This window comes from Octopus bimaculoides, chromosome 1, assembly GCF_046866305.1.
Source record: "Octopus bimaculoides isolate indiv1 chromosome 1, ASM4686630v1, whole genome shotgun sequence".
In the NCBI taxonomy this organism is placed as follows: domain Eukaryota; kingdom Metazoa; phylum Mollusca; class Cephalopoda; order Octopoda; family Octopodidae; genus Octopus; species Octopus bimaculoides.
Genome location: NC_142928.1, coordinates 66,423,764 through 66,431,581, shown reverse-complemented (window position 1 = coordinate 66,431,581; position 7,818 = coordinate 66,423,764).

Below are 7,818 nucleotides of genomic sequence, written 5' to 3'. Positions count from 1 at the left end.
TGGCCTGTCGATTCTTTGGCTACTGACAGCTAATACCATGACTGGCCAGAGCGAGCTATATGTCTGTCTGTCTGTCTCTCTCTCTATCTATCTATCTATTACTCGAAAGTTCGCGCGTCCGCGCTAGCTAGTCGTGAGTAGAAAACACAAATTTAATATAAAAACATATTTCCTGAAATTGCAAATTATTTAAAATATAAAAATATAATTTTCAACAGAGAGAATTTATCAAAATAGAAAACAAATGAAGTTTGAAGTTTAAAAATAATAGGATCGACCACTCACGACTAGCTAGCGCGGACGCGCGAACTTTCGAGTAATAGATAGATAGATAGATAGATAGAGAAACAGACAGACAGACAGACATATAGCTCGCTCCGGCCACAGGCATGCAGGCATACAGACAGATACTTCACTAGCAGTGAGCACTTTCACTTCTGACAGCTAATAGCATGATAGTGCCGATTTCGAAGAGTCGAAAAAGGAAAAATAATAATGATAAACTTTAATTACTTATAGAAGTTAATTTTACACTGGTAGAGTCGTTAGAGTGTCGGATAGAATGTTTCGTGGTATTTCTTCAGAAACCCTGAATTGAAATGTCACCGAGGTAAGATTAGCCTTACATCTTCTTCTGGTCGATCAAAAATAAAAGGTATCATTCCACAATAGTGGATTGGATGAGGTGGGCACTATAAAAAAGTCGAACTGGATCTTTGCAGTATTTGTTCTGGTTCTTTGCGTTTTGAGTTCAAATCCTGTTTTGTCCTGATTTCACGGGGCCACCATGTTTTCTAATTAGTGAAGGTACTATTTCTGTTAATGCTTACTAACTTATTCGAACACAACCCAGATTCATCGAAGCCGTCTTTAACATTGTCTTACAGACTTTGGTCAGTTGTGATTTCTTTTAATGGTTCAGTTATCAACAACTCTTCACTGATTACAAATTTACCATCGATTTCTCCAAGAAATGAAAGTATCAATCACATGATCAACTGCAAGACTTTTAGAAACAGCTCTGTATTTGATGGTGTATGAGAAGGGAGAAGATTGAGTCTGATTCTGTAACAGCATCAGATTTCCCTTGCCCCAATATTTTAATGGCAAGCTTGAATGAATCGAACCATTGATCTATCACTAAATGTTAAATGTTTCATATGAAATATTTCCATTCTCTTGCAATTTCTATAATTGCATAAACTTAATTTTTGACAGTGTATATTTATTTATTTCATTTTACTTTTTAGAATTAAGGAACTGGAAAATGCCAGAGATGTGCCACCTTGCAGTAATGTAGCATTATCGCTTTAATCAGGTGCAACTGATTAAAGTGTGTACTCTTGTCTTGGTATCAAGTGATGGTCATAAAACAAATGTCACCATCACGCAAGTAGTGTTCTTTGTTTTCAGTTTACCAATGAGGAGATATTTTCTTCCTTGGAGATAGTTGAAGGTTAATAACAGGAAGGGCATCTCTATCTTACCCATGCAAGCATGGTAAAGTGGACATTAAAACGATGATGATGTGTAGGTACCTTTAAGATTATTTTTATTGATGACTTGCTGAAATACTGACACAGTATTTGCAACATCAATTAGAACTCATGTAAATTTATAAGGATCCCCAACTGTTTGGAAAGCTACATATGGTCTTTATACCATCTTAATAATAAATGTTACTTTAGTCAGTTTTGTTATACTATTTATGTCTATAAGTATCATTAACTAGATTATATATATGGGGAATTCACTAAACATCAAACTCAATAAATGATTGAAAATCTAAGAGAAAATTTACTGCGAGCTATTTCCTTTTTCAATTGCTAATAACCAAATTCTTTGGTTTCATCAAAAGTTTGGTTCCCTCAGCTGTTTTCAGATTCTCAAATCTATAAATTCATTATCTACCTCATTTTATTGCTGAGATTTGGTTGCAACAGGTTTGCAGTTTGAAGTGAAATATTGAAATATTTAGCTGGTTTTCCCAACCACTTATTAGTGAATAAAATTACAAGTTGACCAAAAAAAAAAAAATTCATGATACATTATAAATAACACTAATTTCATTTTGTAATATCAAGTAAAATATAACTATCTGAGGAAAGTTATCATCATCATTTGACATCTGTTGTCCATACTGGCATGGGTTGGACTGTTTGGCCAGCTGGGGAGCTGCACCAGTCTGATTTAGCATGGTCTCTATGGTTGGATGCCTTTCCTAATGCCAACCACTTTACAGAGTGTACTAGGTGCTTTTATGTGACACCAGCACAGGACTCTTGCAGGTCGATCCTCTTCACCAGTGGGTATGGCCTTAACAGTTCTGCTGTGGAGTACAAGGTTTCTTGAGTACATCAAGGCACTAGGCATCTCGGTCCTTTGTCATCTCGTCTGAAAGGTTCAGTGTCCTGAGGTTGTCCTTCAGTACTTTGTCCCATGTCTTCCTGGGTCTCCCTCTTCCACGTGTTCCATTTACTTTGAGAGATCAGCATTTTATAGAGCTGTCAGCATCCATCGGCATCACATGACCAAACCAGTGAAGTCTTCTCTCTTGCACACAGCAAACAATTCATCTTATGCCTAACTTCTCTGTCACTTACATTACACATCCAGCGGAACATACAAGCCTTGTTCTTCTCTAATCTTCACATGTCTTCTGCATTGAAGACCCATGTCTTACTACCATGTAGAATTGCTATCATACAATTGCATCATACAATCTGCCTTTCACACAATGAGAGAAAACAAAAGAGGTAAAAGTTCTCTGGATTTCCTCCATCCTATTCTTATTCTAGCTATTACACTCTCCATGCATCCTCCCCACCCACTACTAATTTGGTCCCCCTAGTAGCAGAAATTATCTACTACTTCTAATAAGCCACCAGGGCATTTCAGAGAATCAATTTCTTGAGTCCCTGTGGTTTTTATGGATCCTGTGCATCTTCCACATATGAACACTACTGTTTTTATATAATCTATCTTTTATAAATGATTGGAGTAGCTTTTCCAGATTGCTGTTGCTGTTTTTATTGATATTTTAGTATTATAAAATCCATGTATGTGTTTGTGTGTATCCCTGTTTTAGCATCATGTGATGGTTGTAAAAGAGTATCACTATCATATAAGCAATGTTATTCATTCCCAGTCTTCCATGTAAAACACATGTGGCCATGGAGAAATATTATCTTGCCTAAAAACAGGTGAGGGTTGGCAACAGGAAGGATATTCAACCATAGAAAACCTGCATCAACAAATTTCATGCGACTCATGCAAGCTTGGAATAGTGGACATTAATTGATGATGAATAATAATGATGATAGATATATATATATGAAAAGGTTCTTTCAGTTTCCATCTACCAAATTCACTCCAAGTCTTTATATATATATGCACACATCTGAATCTGTCAAGTCTATGTTTACCCCCCCCCCATCACCACTGTCTTTGATACTTCCTCATCTCCCTATCACTTATCCCTTAACCATTCATCATTGTACCCACCATACAGCTTCACTCCTCTCACTCTCTTCTCTATTTTCTGTTTTATTCTGCCCCTGTATTTAATGAAGGCAAATCACATTACTACATACAACTTCTTTTTGTATTGCTAGCCATCATTCTATCTTCCCTGAGACACTTCTTTTGACATCCATTTCTGAATCATACCATTGACTACTTCCACACCTATTTACCATTGACCATTTCACCTGATATTTTCATCAATCACTTATTCCCCCTCACACACCTTTGCAACCTTCACCCATGCATGGCACAGTGGTTAGAGTGTCAGGCTCACAATCATGAGGTAGTGAGTTTGATTCTTGGACTGGACTGTGCATTGTGTTCTTAAGTAAAGCATTTCATTTCATGTTGCTCCCATTCACTCAGCTGTAGAAATGAGTTGCGACATCACTGGTACCAAATTGTCTCAGTTTTTGCTTTTCCCTTGGATAACATCAGTGGTATGGAGAAGAGAGGCTGCTGGTCTTCCTTAAACAACCTTGCCCAGACTTGTGCCTCAGAGGGAAACTTTCTAGGTGCAATCCCATGGTCATTCATGACCAATGGAAGTCTTTACCTCGAAGGTGTGAACTTATCATTGAGCAGTGAGGACTCTAGCCTTACATAACACTAGTGCTAGTACCATGATAAAATACAGCTTATCATTGTGTGAAGTGGTTGATAATTGATCAGAGACAATGTATGGATGCTAAGAAATTTTGAGCTTGCTGGGGACAACCCATCTACATCTTGTGCAATGATATAATGTACTCAATAAAAACTGTAAAGTCAGTGTTGTGCATCCAGCATAAAAACTAAATCAAAAATTAAACATGAGACATGGTCCACAAAACATCTAGGTAAGCAATAATTTCAAATAAGAACTGGCTTGGACCGTGACAAGCTGTCCAACCAATGTCTATAGAAAGCAAACATAAAATCTCAATGATGATGTTTTATATGTAAGGCACATGTGTGGTTGTGTGCAAGAAGTTTGCTTCTCAACTGCTGTGTGGCACCTTGAGCAAGTGCCTTCTATTATAGTCTCAGGCTGACCCAATCCTTGTAAGTAGATTTGGTAAACAGAAACTGAAAGAAGCTGTCGGATGTTGTGTATGTGTGTAGTTACTATCTCCATGCCTTGACAATGTGATAGTTGTAAATGTGCATCACCATTATACAAGCAATATCTTTCATTTCCAGTCATCTGTGGGAACTTGTACAGTGATGGGGAACTATTACCTTGCATGGAAATAAGTGAAGGTTGGCAACAAGAAGTAGATTTGCATCAACCAATTCCATTCAACCCAGGTGGACATTAAACCAGTTTTGTACATATATCTTCATCATTTGGCATCCTTCTCAAATGCTGGAATGGGTTGGGTGGTTTGACAGGATCAAACAAACTGGAGAACTGCATCAATTACTAATATCTGCTTTCACATGGTTTCTATATCTGGATGCTTTTTCTAATGCCAACCACTTTCCAAAGTCTACTGGGTGCTTTTTTTCATGACACTGATACTAGATAGGTTCCAAGTTTACAAGACAGAAAAAGCCCTCTCAACTGTGCAGGAGGTAACATTATACCATATTGAGAGGCTAAAGTATGATAGAGGGACAGGTACAAATATCTTGCTGTAGAAGAGATACATGGCTACCTCACATTATATAAGGGTGGTTGGATGTAACTGGAAAGAAGATAAAGATGGTGGTGCTGAGGTGTTAGAGCATTCTCTCAAGATACAAGGTGAGTATGACAGAGAATCAGGATGGGTAGTTCATGGAATTATGAGAGGTTAGAGATGAATGGAGTGATTGATGAACAAGGGTGGGGGTACAGTCAGTGGTAAATATCAGTATGGGTGGGAAGATGAAAGAAACAGGAGGAGTTTAGGGAAGGAAGATGTGACGAGTAGCATTTCAGGAAAGGAGGAGAGTAGCAATATAATAAAACTGTAGATATATCAGAAAATAATGAAATAATGTGTAGAATAGAAGAGTGGAGGGGAGAGAGAGAGCTGTGCAGTGGTAGTGATGGAGGTCAGCAGTATGTAGGAATGACTATAGAGAATGCGGGACAAAGGTGGGAGGCATTGATGACAAATAAGAAAGGCTGTTGAGAATGATAGCAGATATGGGAGGATGTTGAAGATGAGGTACGGTAGTCTTAAGATGTAACTCCAAGGAGAGTAAGAGATAACTAGTAGCACTGAAAGGGGAAAATCAGTAAACAAAAATGTGGAAGAGATCATCATCATTTAGCATCCATCTTCCATGCCAAGTCTGTTGTGGGGGTGGATGCTCAGAGAGTGTTGCCACTAGAATGAAAATAGCCTGGGCAAAGTTCAAAAAGCTTCTATCCCTACTGGTGATAAAGGGCCTCTCGCTCAGAGTGAAAGGTAAGATTGTATGATGCATGTGTGCAAACTGCCATGCTTCATGGCAGTGAAACGTGGGTTGTGACTGCTTAAGACATGCATAGGCTTGAAAAAATTGAAGCTAGCATGATCTGCTGGATGTGTAATGTCAGTGTGCACACATAACAGAGTGTGAGCACCCTGAGAGAAATGTTAGACATAAGAAGCATCGGATGTGGCATGCAAGAGAGACGTTTGCATTGGTATGGTCATGTACTGTGGATGGACGAGGAGAGCTGTGTGAAGAAGTGCCACTCCCAAACAGTGAAAGGAATCTGAGGTAGAGGGGGACCCAGGAAGACATGGGATGAGGTGGTGAAGCATGACCTTCGCATGTTGGGCCTCACAGAGGCAATGACAAAAGATTGAGACCTCGAGAAGTATGCTGTAACTGAGAAGACCCAGCAAACAAAGTGAGTCCACAGCTGTAACCTACACCATCGTTGCTTAACCAACCCACTCAAAAGTACCTTGGATCATAGAGCAACCTGCTGTGCTTGAGGAGACCTATTGAGTCAAGTACATCAACATCAGCAATATCAAAATCAAATCAAATGGAAATTGTAGTTGTGAACCCTGTGCTGGTAGCACGCAAAAGCACCATCCGAACATGGCCAATGCCAGTGCTGCCTTGACTGGCTTCCGTGCCGGTGGCACGTAAAAAGCACCATCCGAATGTGGCCAATGCTGAGTCAAGTACATCAACATCAGCAATATCAAAATCAAATCATATGGAATTTGTAGTTGTGAGCCCTGTGCCAGTAGCACGTAAAATGCACCATCTGAAGGTGGCCGATGCCAGTGCTGCCTTGATTGGCTTCCGTGCCGACGGCACGTAAAAAACACCATCTGATCGTGGTATGCAGGTATGCTTCTCGGGATGTGTAACTTTAATATGGATAAACAGCTAAGAATTAATGAGCTGAGAGGAATCAGGTGTAATGTGCAAGAAAGAAGATTGCATTGTTATGGACATGTGGTACGTATGGAAGATGACAGCTGTATATAGAAATGGAACTTGTGGAAGAGTGAGACTTAGAAAGATTGGAATGAAGTAATGAAAACTGATACGAAAATGTTTTATTTAATGCAGGAGATGACAAAGGACCAAGCTAATTGACAATTCATTGTGCTGCAGTATGATAAATGAATGAAAGTCGTTTTGTTTTAATGTCCACTTTCTATGCTTGCATGGCAGAGACAGAATTCATTGAAGCTGATTTTCCTTAACTAAACTTGGTTGCCAGCCATCACTTGTCTCCAAACAAACTAATATTTTCCCAGCAGCTGGACATGTTTTCAAAGAAGAATGTAAACAACTGTGACATTGTTTACAACTATCATATGGTGCCCAAACAAGGGAAGACATCTTAACCACAGCCAACCCTGAGGTTCGTGTGTGTGTAACCTAAAAGGTTTGAATACAAGCTGAGATGATGATGTCAAAGAACTAAATTTTCATTTGGTGCAAGCCTTTCTTCAAGTTTTAAAAGCAGTAAAGAGTTGATCTTTGCTATTGTTACCTTTCATGTTTGTTTCCTCAAGTGTGGTGGTATGCAGCTGTTGTTTTGATCAACAGTTCTTTTTAGAACCACAAACATATTTAATGAAGGTTACCAGCTAAGATTACTCTTACTCCAATAAAAAGAGCATTTGTTTGTGAAAGCCTGAAAATTGACTTTGTGAAACAAAGTGCACTCATTCCAAATTATTATCCAACATTACCTTAGCTCTTCTGCAGCTCCTGTTCTTTCGTTGGCGTTATAGTTCACCACATCATCGATGCTGAGGTTCAATGACAGCGTGAATGCACTGTGACCTGTTTTGCTTTCATGTAGTAAACATGGTAACAAATACCTAACGATGTAACTACCACTGAAATTTTCCTGTTTTC